Here is a 19,208-nt window from a genome sequence, read left to right on the forward strand (position 1 = left end):
CAGTATCTTCAAAATGAGAAAGTTGTGCAGTAAACTATTTTCATCAACGACAGCTCACCAGCTTGATGTTTCGGAGTCAGATGGGTGCAACGGCAAACCTACCAGTGCCCTTTCAAGTAGGCGACTCGCAAACAAACAAACCTCAGCCCTTATTTTAAAGCTTTCACTATCGGGAGGTCCAAAAACTTCAGAAGCGTGAAACAAACCACACTTCAACAAGAAGAAACGAGTCTTAGCTACCTGCAGCTTCTGCAAAACCTTAGCTATAGAAAGCAAAAGCGTTAGGGATTCATCAGCTGCCTTAGAGACCGTGCCCTCCCTCGGGCTTTGAGGGCTGGCAGATATGGCCCAAAAGCAATCTGGAAACAGAACAGACACACAGCAGAACTACTTGAGAGGTAGAGGTTTTGCTGTTTAAAAACCACAGCCAAACGTTATGGAACCAGACATTTAAAAAGGAGAAGCTCTATCGGTGCCAGGCCAAGACTGTAAAGCATCAGCCAGGGCGCAAGCCTGCGACCAGGCAGGCAGCGTGGCTCGGAGCCACCGTGCCCGCTTACCCCGCGCTCTCAGCCGCTTGCCGCTGGCTTCAGACGCGCTAGGTTGTCAGGCCAGAAACAAGAGTTGCTCCCTTGATTTCCAGGGAGACTATAAGAGCGCTTGGAAACGTGCAGAGAAGCGACGTCCCTGGACGCTGCTGGATGGGAGCAGGATATGCCCGGAGGATCCATGGCGGCGGAGCCACCTCCTGCTTCCTCTGCTAAGAGCAGTGCTGGGACGTCCACGTCCGTCCTCACGCCCTCCTGCGTTACTGCGGTATGCTTAGACCGAGCCCAGCTCTCTGTACCACTGTTTTCAGTTAAGTGCATAGATTTTTGTTCTTTTTAGAGCAACTCCACAATGGTTATAATGGAGATTAAACATACTCTAAGGTGTTAGGAATTACTTGTATGTAGGCACAAATATCCCTCCTTAGAAACGAGAAAGGCAAAAATCACAAGTCCTTTTAAGCAGGGTGGAAGCATATAATCTTTAACAAAAGAAAAACACTGAACACACTTGGGCACATCCACAAGCAGAACTGAAGTCTTTGACTCCAGCTGCTCGTAGAAGGATTTGCTAGAAGCTGGGAAGTACGTAACGCCTCTGGTGTAACGGAGGAGGGAAAGAGGCGCTCCTGTTTGGTAGCGGAACAGCTTCAAACCAAAGGAAAGTAGAACAATACGTGGAGAAAGGTCCAGCGAGCCACTATAAAAGCGCTAGAGGAGGGAACACTCGTACTTCCCACGAGGACTGCAGGACGGAAAGCCTGTTCCCGCGTCCCACTAGCAGGGCAACGCGCCGCAGGCCGGCGGAGCCGAGACCTTCTCCTTCAGCAGGGCAGTTCCTTGCAAGGTAACGTTTGGGTCAGGATCCATCACGGCTTGTGCCAAACACGAGCCACACGCAACACGGACAGACGCCTACGCCAGGCCCAGCACCTCCCGCGCTACCAAGGCAGGGGGTTACCGGTATGGGCAGGTGTTTGGAAAGCCGCTCGACAGCGCACTATTAGGTATTTAAGCAGTAGGCCAGGCCCAATTTGAAACGCTGCTAGACTAGAAGTTCAGCAAGTACGTTCAGGCCTCCTTTCATAAGGGTATAACTTAACTAACCTAAGTTATAAGAGGTATTACTGCCCTACAAAGTTCACGGCACTCGGGACGGGGGGAGCAGCACATATGGCAGCCTGTGGGGCTGAGCTCAATTTACCTGTTTAAGCCACTCAGGAAGCTGAACCTGATTCATCCTGAGCTAGCCAAGAGAATTTGCCATTTTTACCATTCGAGCTTCTCGATTATGTTGAGCTGGTTTAGTGACCAAGTTTTACTGACCAGACCAAGCAGAATCTCATTTATGAAACGGTTTCCTAAAATAACTCCAAATTTATGCCCAAGAGAAATACACTAAAGTCAGTGAAGGCACTGCTCTAATTTTCTAGTTATTCCCCTAAGACGTTTTCTCAAATGCTTCAAGCAGCTGAATGCAGGCTTAGTTCAAGCAGAAGGATGCCTATGTGGTTATCTGGTTAAAGGTTTAGGTAAAGCGGAGGAAAAATACCAAAATGTGCTGTTAGCCAATACTTCCATCAGGCTGGAGTATGGGAAAATGCTAAAAGGAGCTGCAGTGAGAGGTTTTATTTTACTTCACTGTCTCAAGAAACGTACCACGTGAGAAAGTAACCGTTTCTTTTTGCTCATACCCTTTCATTTGAGACCTGATGAGATGGATACTTATTTATGGAATTAATTTAATGCAAAAGGCTAGGTTCCCCCTTCCCAAATGCATGCAGGAAGCCAGGAGAGGAGGAAGGGAGTAGCTATGGCACTTCAGCCACCATTGTATTTACATTTCCGTACTCTTGGTAACAAATATTTTTCAGCCACAGCTGAATGCTAGGCATCTGTTTAGAAAACAAAGGCTGAGCTTTCCCGAAAGCAAGAGCAATAAAAGAGGTTCCAGGTCTCCCTGCGGTGTTCCCAGGTAAGGTCTAATTTCTCCAGAGAAGGGTTCACTTCCTTATTGAGGTTATGGCCGCGACAGCCAGCATCTCAGCGCCGTGCGCTTTGACACAGGCAGGGCCTCCCCAGAAAGACAAGGGGCCAAACAACCGTGCAGTGCGATACCGAATAAAAGTTCATCTTTTGTTAAGGCGAAGGGTTCTGCCCACATCTCTTTAGGGAACTAAAGCCATACGCAGCAAGTGCCGTAATAGCGCTGCTTCCTCCCGGAGTTGTTCTCCTCCTCCCAGGGCTAAATCTTTTCAAGGCTCTTCTCAGTATTCCCAGACCAGAAGGTCGGGGCGTACATCTTCAAACCGCTTTTGAAACGGTGGCTGGATCGTGCCCCAGCCCCTCTTCCCAACAGGGAAATCCTCCCGGAGGACAGGCAGCCGCGCGTGGTTTGCCACGGCAGAGGCGGAGGCAGTTTGCTCCCGGCGGCTTGGCTTATCTCGGCAGTTTTCTGCAGGCAGAGCTCCGCTGCTGGGGGGAACAGCGAGTCCTGCAGCAAGTAGCTGCTGCTTACTCCTACTCCACGTATGTCAGCAACAACAACGCCAATCTAGTTCACTTTTCAACAATAAAATTGGACTGAGAGATACATTTTTGCGTATGCTTCCTTCCAGGTAGGGCAGTTAAAAAAATACAAATTAATCCAAGAAAAAAAGTACTTTCTCCCCAATTAAATACACGTTACAACACAATAACCCAATGAAATTCTAGGGACCATAAAAGTCCTAGGCAGTATTCACAGTTCAAGAAAGCAAGCAAGACGACCAAGATGCCACTGTATTTGGCTGGAAGAGCTGGGAACAGAATAAGCAGGAAGAACTGATTTACTCCTGAGCGACAGTCGGAGATTACGAGGGTTTTCGTTTTGCTGTGCAAGGAGCCCAGGACACTCCTCCGTCATGTCATAAAGCAAGAACCAACCGAAGCCCGTGTCAGACTCGCGCAAACACTTCCGCTTTCCTGCCCGCCCGCTCGCCTGGGCTCCTCCAGAGGATGTTGGGGAGGAAACTGCCTTTATTCATCCAGGCAGTCAATGAACGCGGATTAAATGTTCCCGGATAAGTTACTTCAGGAAGCATTTTTAGCTGCTGAATATAGTCTGTGGGAAACACCTGTTTGGTTTCCATGTCCCGAAACCGTGGAACAACAAATGTTAAGAGGTACCCTGAAAGTAAGCTGACTCCGAAGATCTTACAAATATATTTGTAGCTATCTCTTTTTTTGTATGATAAAGAAAATAAAAGGAGGAAAATAACAACAAACACAGCACCCTGAACAACTTGGGAGTTAACAACATGACCAAGTCAACTGATCTATTCCAGACAACCAAGGAGTCTGGTAGACAAAAGACTGCACTGGCCAAAGTTAAGTAAAGTGGTAAGGAAAAAAAAAAAAGAAAAAAGAGTCAAGACAGGAATGTTCAAGGACAATGTAGCGCTCTTACATTCTTATGTCATCTTCATAGTTCAGCTGCTTGGACCAGTAACTCCCTACTGGAGAAGGTGATACTCCACCTCCCATGACCTCTCGAGCTCTATCGAGGCCACTGGGAAAAGCATGCACAGAATTCCGGGCCACCTCCCCTCCCACCCCCTACATCCATCCCACCCAAAGTGAGATAAGCAATTGTATTTGGCTTTTTTTCAAACGGCTTTTAAAGAGAAGAACAACTTAAGATGGTTGGCAGGCAGCCACCATACACTGTATAAACAACTGGCGGTGTTGCTGCATTTCACTGAATCTGGTTTCAGTCATCTCATGAATGGATATGCGAGAGCATGAGCCTGACTGAAGAGAGAGAACTCTGCATCTGACTTGTTACTTCTACACTTGCCATTTAAAAAGACTTAAAAAAAGGCTAAGAACAATCTTATTCCATACCCATAAAAAAATAAAATAAAATAAATCAGGAAACACATGAGGCAACTGTAATTTGAAGATAGTTTTAGTAAATCATAGTAGATACAGTTGTCAATGATAAAATAAGTTGTAATTGAACCGTAACCATTTTGACTCCTCTGTATTCTTTACAGCCAGATACCACTGGATTGTACTGGCAGACTGACCTTAACAATAACTCATTTTATGGCAACTCTGAGCCTCCTGTTTAACTGTTTTATATTCTAAACTATCATAAGGTGAAGACAAAATGCAGTATGAATTAGTGCAGAAAACAGGCTGATGCTGCTTGAAGAAATAGGTGGCATCTGAGAACAAATCACTGTCACACCAACATCCAACTGCAATGTGGAATACAGCAGTGTCCCTCAGTCCAGAGGAGCACCAAGAGGCAGCCGTCATTCCTCCATCCAGTACATGTTTGGTGAGTGCCTGCACCTCAGATATCCTCCGTCTGTAGACTGCATGATAAACTCCAGGGAAAGAGTTTAACCTTATGGTGCCTTCCACAGAGCAAAACCAGGACTTGAAACACACATAACAACAAGGAACTTGGATACTCCACTGCCCCAAACTCCTAAAAATCGTATCAGATATGTTTCTTCTTAGCCTAGTTTCTCCATTTTCATCTTTTGTAGTGCTCTCACTCTGACAAAGTTTGAGTGGCCAAGTTAGACAAGGTGTCTGCCTTTTGCAGTGGAAAAAGCAAGAAAGGAGTTCCAAGCAGCCAAAAAGACATCCTTTGAGCCACATGCAGGCCCTGCTATCTTGAACAGAAGCAGAGGAGCGTAAGAAACTAATAAATACCCCAAAAGAAGGATGCAAAAATAGCAGGAATGTTAAATGCATTTCAGGCATGTTTGTTCCGCAGAAGTTCAAAGAACTCTCCGTGTAATGCCTTTTAAAGACATGAGATCCCCCCAGAACCCATTCAACTCTCCTCTTGTCATAGCTGGGCCTGACCTGCTCTGCCAAGCTTTGCTACTGAATTTCTGAATGGGGGAGATTATGAAGTCTCCCAACTCTAGACAATAGCTATATTGGCCAGAATAGATGAAGTTTCAGCATGTACACGCAGCTCTATCAGACCTTTGCTTCCACCAGAGATTTAGTGCTGTATCATTAACGAGCAGTTCATACCTCAAAAGCAGGTGTTCCCTTTAGTAGACCCTTCAGTCTTCACAAACCGCTTATCTGCAAAATACAATGCATGCACAGTTAGGAGGAAGCCATACAACTACAGAACACTTGGATGTCAGATTACTAGGGATAGCTAGGCCAAAATTTGTTATTCAAAATTAACTAAAACATCGGAAGTCTCGATACAATCCCACCACAGTGATCCAGGATGCTCTCATTAACGTTCTCCAGCTATAACTATTTCACATCAGAACTTGCTCAAGCTGTTAAAGATATACTATGAAAACTGTGAACAATTTTTCCCTTATTATGCATCTTAATAGCTTTTTATAAACATACCATTAAAGCTGAAGTAATCCAGAATGATTAGGACATACCTCCACCAAGCAATATTTCAGGTGCTCATATAAAGGCTTCAAAGCTCTCAAAGTCACAGGTACACACGCACTTGCAAAGCCACCTATGACAACCAGGTTTGATTCATCGGCTGATTATATCTGCCTGGAGTTAAATAAAGCTAAAGAGGACCCAAAACACCTGTGGCCTGATTTTATCAGTGTTATTACTAGGCAGAGGCACTGTGCAAAGCACTGTAAAGCTTTCACATGGCAGAACTTTCATGTTTTAATCTTTGAGACAGGCGAGTAAGCAAAGACTAAGCTATTTTCATTCAGAAAACAGTTGCACCATTCCGTGCCATTTTCCGTACTTCCAAACATTAGGGCGGAATCTGTTGCAACATTATTAATAATACATTCACAAGTCTAAACCTACAGGTATTATTATATATGTTACCCAACTAGAAAAGTATAGGCTATATTCTTTCAAAGACTCACTTAATGATATTTGGATCAATATTTGAATATTTTCATCTGGCTCCCCTTCAGGTACCATGTTCTTCAGGCGTACACGGAAGACTATTTTCAATATATATTTTCCATGGTTTCCATGAAGCTACACCCCCCAGCTTTACCACGGGACCATTTTCTCATCTCCTGTGTGCTGTGGCCCAAACTTTTCTAGCCAGTACCTTAACTTTATTCATGCTTGCTTTACAGTGAAGAAACAGTAATATCTTCACTAAAAAACAAAAAAATCCACCCAAACAGTACTCCATATACGCTCCACGCAGTGCTCTGAAAAAGAATATAGACCGAGCCCCACAGTAAGAGTCAGTTAAGTATTCCAGTACGCATGGAGGAACACCCAACTTGTTTTTGACTATAGTAATTAAGTAGATCTCAAAACAAAATACCATCTTAGTCTCTGCTTCCTAATGCAAAGCTCGTATAGCAACACTAATGCTTATTGCTGTCCCGACAGATGAACACTTCACATTACACGGAGGCAAAATGCCAGAGCTCCGAGTTAAACGAAAAACAATCTTTTCAGCTTTAATAAATGGTAATGCACTCAGGAAGGAGAAGGACCTTCTGAAAGAGTCCGATCCCCTTCAGAAGAGGAGCAAAGAAGAGCTACTAAGCTGCTTGAGGAATGGAGAAATGATCTTGCAGGTGATTCAGATGACTCTTGACCAAGTATTATGGAAGAGCTCCCACTTGTGCGGTGGCATTAGCATTCCCCTTCCAACAGGAGGGAACTCTGCTAATATATAGCACAAAACCGCATTTTTCTTTTTCACATCATTATCACCAGGTGGCTGAACTGCAAGTATGATAAACTAGGATATCAGGGTCCTTATCCTCAGTCACTGCCAACTGCTGAGCTCCCAGACCATACCCAAAGCTGTCAAGCCCGAAACGCTCAGCCTGGCCCTCTGTCCCATTAAAGCTCATTCCACACCTATTGATCTAATCCACCTGGTTGTTACGCTCTCCCACACTATATTTAGGTACGTTCAGTACAAAGAGACCTGACTTTACCTCCTCTGTTAAGGCAAACAAACAAACAAACAAAAAAAAAAAAAGAAAAAAAAAAAACCACCACACTTATTTTTGTGGCAGAGCATTAATGAAAATAAGAAGTATTAGGTCCTTTTCCAGTGCTGGGCATTGCAGTGCTATGCAGTTCAAGATGGGATAGCAGCAAACACTGTTCTGACTTCAGTGAAGTCAAAAACAAACAAACAAAAAAAACCCCACCACCTCAATCTCTTGGTTTGGGCAAAACCAGTTCTTCCTTTTGTAAACCTGCACCTGTAGTTGTTCTTTCAATAAACCCTGAAGGAAAGCATTCACATACTACTGAGGTCTCATTAAGTAGCCAACAGCAGTAAAGACGGGGGTTTGCGGTTTTTTTTTTTTTCCTTAAATATTGGGTGTTCTTGATCAACAAGCAAAAACTCTAAATAAGCTACCTTTCTTACCTCAGATTGACAGACTTCTTAGAATTGCAGCAGTGGCTAATTTTTCTTTTTTTTGTCCTAGGTCTTACACTAGTCAGAGATGGTCATTATCTGCTCCAACCAAATAATAAACTAAGTAAGACTCCAACCACTTGGTTTAAGTATATTGAACTGTTGGTGAATGGGAAAAAAAAATCTTTATTACTCTGTGCAAAAGTCCATCACCTGCCCAGCAAATATTGAATTACGTGTCCCATTAGCTGTAATTGTTTTCCAGTTTAGAGAAACATTACTAAGAACTTTTAGATCTCTCCATTAGAAACATCTGTCTATACACTGCAACCCTGGTCCCAAGTTTGCAACCTTACTTCTCCCCAACACAACTGTTGTACAAGTGACCTGGAAAAGCAATGCAACAGAGGAAAAGCAGCCTATTATGTCATTTACGTCCCACACGACACCCACTCATTTATCTTGCCTACACTATCAGCAAACAGGTAACGCTCGGTATGCGGTTATGCACACTGCTCCATCCCTGCAATACCCAGTTTCGCATCCTGAGCCAGTAGTTCTTGTTCCTCTGCTCTTCCGGTTCCCAAGCTCCTTTCACTTCTCTAACTGAGCGTTTCAGTGGCTTCACTAGCTCCATCCGGTTTTCTAGGCAGATACTGCTGTCACCAACTGAACTGCCTGCATCGCATTAATAAACGCTACGCTCTCTGCCCGCAACCCGGTCCCCGACCTTCTCCCCCGAGAGTTCACTAACTCCATCCCAGCTACGATTCAACAGCTATTCTCAGTTTTAAAATTATATACCTATTCCAGGGCAAAAATTAACAACTCATTTCTGGATTTTAGTATTGTGAAGGTTCTTAGTACTCTAAGTAGCAGCTATTCGTTGGCCACCAACGGCAGTCCTTTTGGAGGGGGAGGAAGCTACCGCCTCTTTGGTCCATGAGGAAAGCACGTGCCTTCCCTTGGTAAAGCACCAATAACGAGAGGCAGAAGCAAGCAAGGGATTATCCTACATCCACCTCGCAGAGCTATCGGGATCAGACAGTCTCCAGCCCCCATAATTTTGTATTTTATGTATGAACAGCGCTTGCCCCAATCTGGTTTAATGTTGCTGTGCTGCCAAAGATAGAGAGATATTAGAACGAAACTCCGGTTACGTTCAGGATTATCATTCTTACCCCAGCTAAGTGGAACGTAACACAGCTCAATTAAGTTTGTAACAGGAAGAATGCGTCATTCTTCGTATCAGATGCCTTTAGACTCACTAGATTTCTCTAAACAAGCAACATTTTCTGTTTTCTAGCCCCACAAGTCAGAAGAGTCCATTTTCCCATGTCCTGGGAGAGAAAACTACTCAGTCTTTAAACTTCCGATGTCTCCCACCCTTCATGCTTTATTTATACATCTCTAGATAAACAGCTTCCTTTAAATACTTGCCTATCTTAAATATGCATGGTGCATGAAGATCACTTGAAATGAAAAGCTGAAGAGGATGGCACACACTACAGCTACAGCATTGCACAGGCAAAGCAGCAGTACATTGACAACACCATGGGTTCAGATGCAAAGTCCTGTAGACCCTGAGCTACCTGCGCGTAGTGGTCAGGAAACCCAGACACGCAGACACCTCAGATTTTCATCCCAGTCCTCTCCCAGAGGGGAAACACTAGCAGCAAGTTAGCTACAAAAAACTGACACAAAAGAAACCGCCCTCATAGCCACAATCCCCTACCGTGGCTCCTTGCCAGCGCCTGAACTCGCCAAGCTCCTAAAGCAAGTGTTTACTCTAGAATATATGGTGGACTTGTTTTCTTCATGCCTACCACTGCCAAACATTCAATGGATTTTTGCTCAGAGACAAATTCCTCTTCCCACGCCTGCAGAAGGCGCCTCAGATAAAGCCGACAGTATTTAAGAGAGACTGCTTTTGGATTCAGTCCTATACTTTTGGGTAGAGCTTCTCCCAAGGGGGAGGAAAGCCCCAAGTTTGGACTCCAATCATTTTCAGAGTCTTCAAAACACAAGAAGGAGTTCCACTAAACTCCAAAACTCAATAGTCTTCTCAGGAAAATAAGCCATGAGAAGTAAGTCAGGGACATTCACTATAGTCACACAACATATACTACTTACAGAAAGAGATGATACTTCCCAAATAATTACAGGGAGCCCATGGAAAAATAAAGGTCTTCAACGGTAAAGAGAGCAGGTATTCTTCAGCGATACCCACATTTAGTCATTATGAAAGAGGACAGCCTGCGACATATAGTTTTCTATAGCAATTTGGTCAACAAGGTTAAAAAACAGTGATGTCCACACAACCGGGGGTAAGCGAGCAGCTACACGAGCACAGATGTTTTCATAGCACCATGGATTTTCTTACTTGACTACAGAAACAACGTTCAGCGGTTCCAGAAAACTGGAAGTGCAACACAGGGATTTCCAAATCGTCAGGGTCAAGGACCAACCAAGGACCTTGCAGAACGACCCTGGAAGGCCGGGCAATATAACAAGTGCTCATTACCAGGAAAGCCCTTCAGCAGCCAGCGCCTTTGGTTCGTTAGCGTATAACCACAGGAGCAGGAGCAGGGCAGGGGGAGTACAAGACCTAATACATGCAATGAGAGGCAGAAAACAACCCCAAAAGGCAGAGATTAAACAGTTTCTATAAATAGCAAAAACTGCTTCCATCACATCTTTCAGATAGATCTTTAAAAAACAACAACAAAAAAGAGACAAAAAAACCCTCAGACCCACGAAAAGCCCCAGAGCTGATAATGCCCTTAGTGAAAAACAGCAAGGAGAAAACAACTTTCATTAGAAGCTCAATTAAAAAAAAGAAGGAAAAAAAAAGTGATTTGAGCAAGACCAAAGTATCTTCCTTCACAGCTGAAGAACTCTGCTGCTAACAGGACTAAATTAGCTAAAATTAGCTATCACTGCTCCATTCACAATAGCACCTCCAGCTTCCTGCATGGATGAGTAGTTTTGGTAAAAGCAGTTCTAATTTGAATTCAGGGCATGCAAATTCAAAGAGAATAGTGATTTCTGACCAATTCCTTCCATGAACGCTGATGGATAAGAAAAAGTGTCTTTCACATCAAGAAAAAAAAAAATCTTTCACATCAAGAATATCACATCAATCCTCTTCCAAAATATTTATTTTTGGAATAACACATTAAACAGCAAACTTTCCGCCCAGCTGAGTTACGTCTAAAAATGAAGTTATCAAAAATTTAGGAACTCCCTCCTACTGTTATACCTAACCCATACGGATCCACGATGGCTCCTGTCATATGGCTTATTTGTCAGAGCACATGCCCATGCCCACACCCACACTGAGACAGCGTTATCCAGCACAGCCTGCCGTTCTTTTGGGAAAAAAAAGAATTATTAAAAATGTCCATCTCTGCTTTAGGGAAACTCATAATTAAAGATTCACTTGTATGCATGTTAGAATAAGGCACCTTAAAAACAAACAGAATTAACCTGTGCTTTATGATCTCTTTCACATACAAAACATCTGCTAAAATAGCAGAAGACCGCTGTGAAGTCCCAAACACCTCTTTGATCTTTTAAGCTTACACAGCAGCTACTTTATAACTACATTGCAAAATAACATCAGAAATACCACATAAAATAATTTAGTGAATACAGAACTCATCAGAAATTAACTCTGAAGTCATCTGCATGTGACCTGGGATACACAAAATAGTTGTCATCTACATTGTAAATAACTCCAAGTTCAGTCAAGTCCTGAAGTATGAAATAGCAACACACTGCAGTTATATTACACTAAATTGAAGTTCAGCCAGTGGCCATTTTCCCTTAGTTAGGGCTAAGCACTAATGATCACCCGAGAAGGACTAAACACACACCCAAAACAGCGTATTATTCAAAACTTCACTTTTCCTTTAATGGAAGCCTTTAGGGCCTACTGCGATTCCTACGGTCCAAGGGAAATTAAGGCTACATCTCCACTGCTGGGTGGAATGGCAGAGTTGACTTAACGTGCCCAGAACCATTCTTGGCTGGGAGAAGCCTGCATTCCCACGTCTGAAGTCCTCCTCTTTAGACCAGGGCAGCTACAGGCAAACACCTCCTGAGAACGGCCCTGGCCTCTGCTAGCTCTTGCCATCCACGTACTGCCTGTCTGGGACAGTACTTCGGCCTTGGCCAAGAATTGTGCCAGGAAGCATTGGAAAGACAACAGCAGGGACACCGTATGCCAGTGCTAGGGGAAGTGGCCAAGCATCATTTATCCACGGCTACTCACACAGCCAAAGACTCCAGGCTACAAGGAATCGAGAACGTTTACTCAGAAGTAGTTTTGATACTCGCACCATTCCAGCTTGCCGGAAAGCCCAGCAGCCTCCGCTGATCTCCATCTGCCAGCGGACAGCAAACAAACCCGAAGCAGGCTTATCAGTGGCCAGTTTGTAGTAGACTGCTCTCAACACCTAAGTCTACATCTCTTCTTGCTTCATCCACGTTTTACATACTTTCAGGCTGCAAGTAATTTAAAGAATACCACTGTTGTTTTCCACACCCTAATACAGCAAGTCTCGAGACACGTCAAGAACAGGTCTGTTTATTTACTTTCCACTTTCACAGATGACAGATTCTCACTGTGTAGATTAAAAAGCCAGTGAAATGGTAAGCGATGATGTACACATTCACATTGTATGTTTAAATGCTGATCAAATATACGCAGTCAGTTATGCGCTCCTGAATGGAGAACAAGCACAAGCTCACATGGGCTATGAAACACTTTGTCTTTCCTTAAGAAAAGAAATTAGTTTTCACAAGAAGAAAGTCGCAGGTGCCAAAAGCAACTTTACAAAATTAGACTGGGTTAGCTGATGCTGCAGAAAACATTCTTTAATGTATCAGTATGGGCAAATAAGACAGACATTAGGCTTCCCCATTTCCTTGGGGCCTAGGAGGCCGTCTTAACGATGACAAGGTACCACGGTGAGAGTTTTAAAGCAAAACAGCTATTGGATAAGAATTCTGACCCATCCGAGACGTTTTACTGTTGTAATAAAGCGTGAAAATTCATGAGACTTAAACAAATCTACTTATGCTTTCAAGGGTGATGCCTGCCAACTTTCATAACTTAAGCACCACAATTACCAGTTAATAACTTCTCACACACACACAGGTCTCCTGCAGAGGTCATAATCCTCCTCTTATATTGCCATTCCCGCAGGAGCAAGCTCAGGATGGAGAGGATTAGACTGCTAGTATATATGGTCGGCAACGATGAGGGCAGAGGAAAGAGCTGCCCAGCTGCAGGTCACCCCTCAGAGATGCTGTTAATTGACTTCACTGAGCACTCCAGGTGCTCTGCACACCTTAAAAAAACCCTACCAAGCCACTATAATTTTTACGTTAAAGGGTCCACATGTCGAACAGCAGGTGCCCTCCGAAGTTCAAGTGCGCTTAGTGCTTGCAAACAGGTCATTTTACTGGGACTTGAGCTCGCATGTGACGGTAGCATAAACCCATGCTTCTTCACCCCGGCAAGCAACTGCCCAAATCTTCAACTACTAGAAGTATCTTTGTCTTAAAGAGATTTGTTATTCATTTGATTTTTTGATTTTCAGTCTAGACACCTATTTATGACAGTAGGTTTAACACTGAATGCTTGGGGAGGGAGAGGGGGAAACAACACAAAACAAGACACCAAGAAACCCACCAAGTACTGAAACGAAGCAGAATACATCCCGGCAGCCAGACTAGTATCCTAGGTTAAAAGCTCCAAGAGGTACATATTATTATTCTTATAGAAGATGTCTATGTACAAAAAGGTCATTTATTTAGAGAAAATTCTCATGCCCAGCTGTGCACCAAGTAAACAAACGTCAGCATTTGAGCAAATCAGTTTGACAGGTTGAATAACCCATGAATTGCAAGTGTTCAACTTAAATCTTCATCTTAACTATTTAACCTCAGTGGAATGGAGCAAGGTATTAATCACGTCTTTAAAAGATCAGGCAGTCACACCCACACCAAGGCCATCGCTTTGGAAGGTGAGCAAGACTAGGACAAATCCACTCAAGGGTCCAAGAGAAAAGTCGGCATCTCCTTTGTTTATGGTGATATATTTTAAGAACTAATTGCTCTTTATGTAAAGAGGTCGTTGAGCAGTTCTGATTTAAGGCCACATGTTTCCACAACAAACCCCAACACAGAGCCTTCTGTCGTGGTCCTGTATTCACTTTACTGTCCAAACCTCACTTTAGGACATAGTAGGCAGCAACATTTTCAAGAGATGGATGCCCTCATGTACACGGCTCATGGAAACAGTCTCCTGCTTTCTCAAGGGGCAAAACGGCAGCAGGGAACAGGAGCAAGGGGGGACACAACACACACAACCACTGCTACTTAAGTGATAGGAACCGGTGTGCTTATCTGACTGCTTCTTCTAGAATCGGCTAAACACAGATGCCGCCTTACAGGAAACTCTATCTTCCTTCGCCAGCTATCTCTTACCTTTGCCCACACGAGTGCCGCGGGTTAGTTTCCACTGCCTCGTTTCTCCGTTACAGAAATCGGACACTAAGCTGAGCAGAACGGCTCTAAAGGGTACCACCAGCAGGACCGCTGTCAGAGCAGCCAGATAAGACCATATCAGAAACAGCTAACACGCCTCATTAGTCACAGGTCAACAAAAGCTTCCCAAGGGCAAGCCACACGTAAGCTATTTCTTAAAACAGATGAAAGCGGGAAAGCAGCCTTTCCTCTGCACATACCAGCTCCTGCATTAGAAGGGGTGGATGAAGAGGACCAGCCGCCCTCGTCTCAAACACTTTTAAATTCGGTTCATGCCCGTTACAAACTATTACTTAGCCAATAACGATACAGAAGGTGCATCATCAGCTCTTTTAGACAATAGAGGGAACACAGCGTCTAACACTGCCAGACAGCGATGCAGCTAGAACAAAAAGGAATAAAAATCAGTAACCTTGATTCTTCCATGCACAAAGATAACAGGTTTGGAGTCTCCACGTAATCAATATAGTTCTCTCTGCCTTCTCAAGGGATGCTAAATGCATCAGAAGGAAGGCGGCAAAAAACAAAAATTAAAACAAGACACCCACACAATCACTGCTACTTAAGTGCTAGAAATCATTGTTCTTCTCCGCTCGTTTTTTCCGAATCCGTTGCTAACACAGCTGCGGCTTCACGTGTCTCCAAGACAATTGTCACCAGCCTGACTCCAGCGGAGAGGACCAATTAACAGGCACCAAGGCTCCCAGCTAACGGGCAAAGAGTTCAGCTCCAGCGCTGCTGCAGAGGGACCGATTACCTTTCTGAACACAACGTTCAGCCTGCTCAGAGCTGAAACGATCCAGTGCATCTGACTGCTGAACACTTCAAATCTTGCTGTTTCATAGTCTGGACTGCACAGTGAAGAACTACAGATCCTCACTGTACTTCTATAGCACATGGAAACTGCATGGCAAACAAGTCAGTAGCACAGACAGAATATAGTTTCACTAATATCAAAATATTTCTTTCTAGACTACAGGGCATCCTTTAGCAGAAGAGTCAATAGAAATGACTGAAAATATAGCAGACATTTGAGACAGTGTTATAATCAACTAAAAGCAAGAGCTTTCAGAACATGGCTATATCCTGTAAGTTTTCAGAGGACACGAGCTTTACATGGATAAGACTAAATGCATTACAGTCGTGCAATGTCAGTGTTTTGAGACACCAAAGCTACTGAAACGATGACCTCCATGATGGAACCTGATCACAGACGGACTTTGTCAGGGCCTCCGCAAGATCGCGGACCACCTGCACTCCTGTGGAAGGTCCTGCAGTCCTTACCGCCCTCCTCGGTGCTTCAGAACCGGCCTTAAAACACCGCTGCAGTTCCCATCGGTGGGGACGGGATGCAGCTCCCGACCGCTCTGGCAGAGCTAGAACCGCACGCCGTGGCAGCGGAGCTCAGAAGTGAGTGGCACAGCTCTGGTCTATGCATCATTGAGATCACTCAAGTTCTCTGTCACTCATGTCCAAAGCAAGTGCTCAGGAATTAGGGGGTGCTGGGAAGCCTCAGGAACCAGCCATTCTCCCATTTTTTTTAATCATACGGTGCCAACGTTTACGACTCCTGCCTAAAATCAGAGCAAAGGAGAGCGGATTTGTTCTGTAAGACGTAAGCAGAAAGTAATATCCGTACCTGGTGAAAGGAAAGAAGGGGAGGTAAAGGTCAGAACAGTGTAGCCAGATAGGGTTAAGATCGAGTTATATGCCTTTTAGCTTGCAGATCACATTTCCAAGGCCTAACTAAGCCTGTCTCACCCCATTTCTCCCACAACGGTGTTGCGGGACAGGCTGCACGATGTACTATCATACCTATAGACGTGTTATCCTACCTATGAGCACTGAGATCATAGTTTCAAATAAGTATTTAAATAAAGGGAAGGGAGGAAAAATGGAGCATGAACTATGCATTCTTGAAGAAGGTGCAAGATGAGAGAGCAGGATGGTGCACTCTGCTATGTCCCCTCTCTGTTGTTCACTACTGTCACTGCCATAGTGCACCTAAAATAAGAGGGAAAGTTGTTTGGAATAGGGACAATATTGGGGGGATTTTTTCATAAGAGTCTTAACACAGAGGTGATGTAAAAAAAAACAAGAGGAACGGTCATTTGGTCTCAGATTGTTATGTTTTCTTTTTTTTTCTTTTAAAATATGTGAAATGTTAAGTTCCCCTTGCTTTCAAATGGGCTCAAAAACCAAGTAGTCAGGACAACATTCAGTGCCAGTTCGCACATAACTTAAATGTTTAGTCGGAGCTAGAGCGCATTAACACATTATGCATAAAAATAACGGTTGTTCTCAAACCAAAGAATCACGCCTTCGCAAACTGAAGACAAAGGTGACTGACTCGCCTGATAAATCCTCCAGATATTTATTTACAACTGTAGAAGAGCAATTAAGGCAGAATGTTTCTGAAGTTAGCAAAATATTAACCGGTATAGAGAAAGAGCACCAATTTCCTGTTATGCAACTGCCTTCAGAGCAGCTTTGTTCCACTCGGCGTAAAGGAACACGGGACGGAGCCTCAGTAGCCGGCAGCAGATGACAACAGGTTACAACGAGGTGCGGACAGCTATGTTAAACCAGAACAGATGGACAAATTATTTCAAGATTTGAGACACGACACATGGAACGGTGCATCTGATGCAGACAGGCTCGGAAGAGATGGACGCGGAAGGGAGCATCCATTCACCCAGCATTCGCTCTGCCCCCTGCTCCGAGACACTGCAACGCGCTGTTAGGTTAGAGTCACGTTTATCAGTAGTCCTGGTCATTGCAAAAGCAGGTGGAGGAACGTCTGGGGAACCCGAGAGACCCATCTACTCTTGTTTTGCTGCGTCTTTGCGAATTGCTATCTAGTCACAGTGATTAAGAAGCGAGAAGGAGAAGGACTAGAGGGGGAAAAAAGCGAGAGCGCGCTTAGCAAATTGCTTCCCCACAGACCCCATTTTGCACTGAAAGCAGAGGGGCAGGTTTAGTTTTTCAGCGTCGTCATAGCAATGACGCCCTAAGCAGAAGGGAGCATGGCTTCGTCCTCGAGCGCGAGCTGTAGCGAGCGCTGCCCTTAGCTCACGTGGCATCGGACCCCCGGAGCCGCCTTCCACGCTCAGCGAGGACGAGTGGTACCTGCTCTCGGCACGCAGAGAGGTCAGCAGCAGCTTCCCATCAGTACAATATGCACACGCTGCATCATGATCAAGTAAACTAGTGCACAGATTTACTACCTTAAAAATCTCAAATAAATTCCCATTTTATATATAAAGCCTTCGGAAATCAAGAACTACGTGAACACACTGCAGTAAGTATTGTAGCATGAATGGATGAAAACAATTCCTTTATGAAAGTGTTTCAGATTACTGATAAAATCGGTTTTCAGCAGCGCACTTCACACATACGATCCCTGCTGCTCGGCAGGTAGGGAGCTGGAGCCCTGCAGAGCCGCGGAAGGCGCGGAGAGGCCTGCGGATGGGAGAGGAGGCAGCACACGCGCGCGTGATGCCTCCCGTCTCCGCTGCAGCAAGGCCTCAGCCGGCCAAGGCAGCGGCCCCCAGAGCTTCTCCGGCGCCGGGGGAGAGTGGCATCCTAGCCGAGGCCTTGCTCCCACACCCGGGGGGCTGCCCGGGGCGCCAGCCCCGCGAGGCCGGCTCCTGGACGAGCCGCGTACGAACGCCGCACGCCAGGGCACGTTCAATGCTTGTCGTAAGCTCACCGGTGGGATCCACCAAGGCCGTTTCACCACCCGTCCTTCAACAGACCGGTACCTTAACAGCACCTTCGCACCCACAGCTTTCCTCCCAAACGTTACGTTCACCCCCGATGAACCCCAACAAGGAGGTGGGAATACAGCGAAACCAGTCAGCACAACACGCCTGACAGCCAGGGCCAACACGGAAGGTGTGTAACAACACCGTGCCCACGCTAGCCGGGGCGCGGGGGCTTGTTTGGGCTTTTTGGTTTGTGCTCAAACTTCACCACATCTAGGCAAGATACTGTCCATCCTACTGGGCTGAGATTTAGAAGCTGTTACAGTTCTGAAATTACTAATGAACTCTTCCACCAAGGTTTTAAGCCATATTCCAAGCAAAGGAAGGCCGGTATAATACACTGCCCCCTAAGCAACTCCGTTATTTTTACAATTGCCAGCATTTTATTAATTGACCAAAATAAAAGTATTTGCGGTTGGGCAGACTGAGACTTCTTGACTTCCCCGCACACTGCGCGGGAATAGGCGTGCTGCTCTCAGCGCCTCCAAGGACCACAAATAATCACACGCAAGCGAGATATCAACCAGCCTACTAGCACTGAGCTGCTACCACTGCAGGCGCAGCAGGGCTCATTTTTGAAACCCACCTAAAATGGATCAAACTAGATCATGTTTCTGGCACGTTAGGCAGTAAGCTGGACGGATACAGCTGTTGACACCCCCAAGACTCACAGGAACGGAGTAGCAGGGTGTTCCTCTGTTCCTCTTGCTCATTTTTCCAGTCAATTGCACGTTTTAAAGAAAAATTTAGTTTCAGTATTTTAAAAAAAAAAAAAAAGAGCACAGGTCTCCTAGTACAGTAGCTTGCGCTCCCAAATAAAGTTCCATTGCTTCCAGAGCTTTTACTGAAATCCAGTTGTCTCCTACCCAAAGGAGAAGCAGCTCGAACTCTTAAGCACACGGTAAAGGGGGCGCGAGGAGGAGTCCTCCTACCCACGGCTGCATTTCAGAAGGCGAGCGGACCCGACCCACCGTA

General features: G+C 45.0%; 1 protein-coding gene across 9 annotated transcripts in view; it reads right to left on the minus strand.

Moving 5' to 3' along the window:
* The window catches only part of MAP4 (microtubule associated protein 4), a 147,185-nt gene that overhangs the window by 111,517 nt on the left and 16,460 nt on the right, over positions 1-19,208 (minus strand). For 8 of the 9 annotated variants that reach the window (XM_067292091.1, XM_067292092.1, XM_067292097.1 and 5 more), the window contains exon 2: positions 5,592-5,645. The exons of the other annotated variant lie outside the window; for it this stretch is intronic. The gene's annotated coding sequence lies outside the window, so the exon portion shown is untranslated. The remainder of the gene's footprint in view (positions 1-5,591; positions 5,646-19,208) is intronic. 9 annotated transcript variants of the gene reach the window in all.

Source organism: Apteryx mantelli, chromosome 2, assembly GCF_036417845.1.
Source record: "Apteryx mantelli isolate bAptMan1 chromosome 2, bAptMan1.hap1, whole genome shotgun sequence".
In the NCBI taxonomy this organism is placed as follows: Eukaryota; Metazoa; Chordata; class Aves; order Apterygiformes; family Apterygidae; genus Apteryx; species Apteryx mantelli.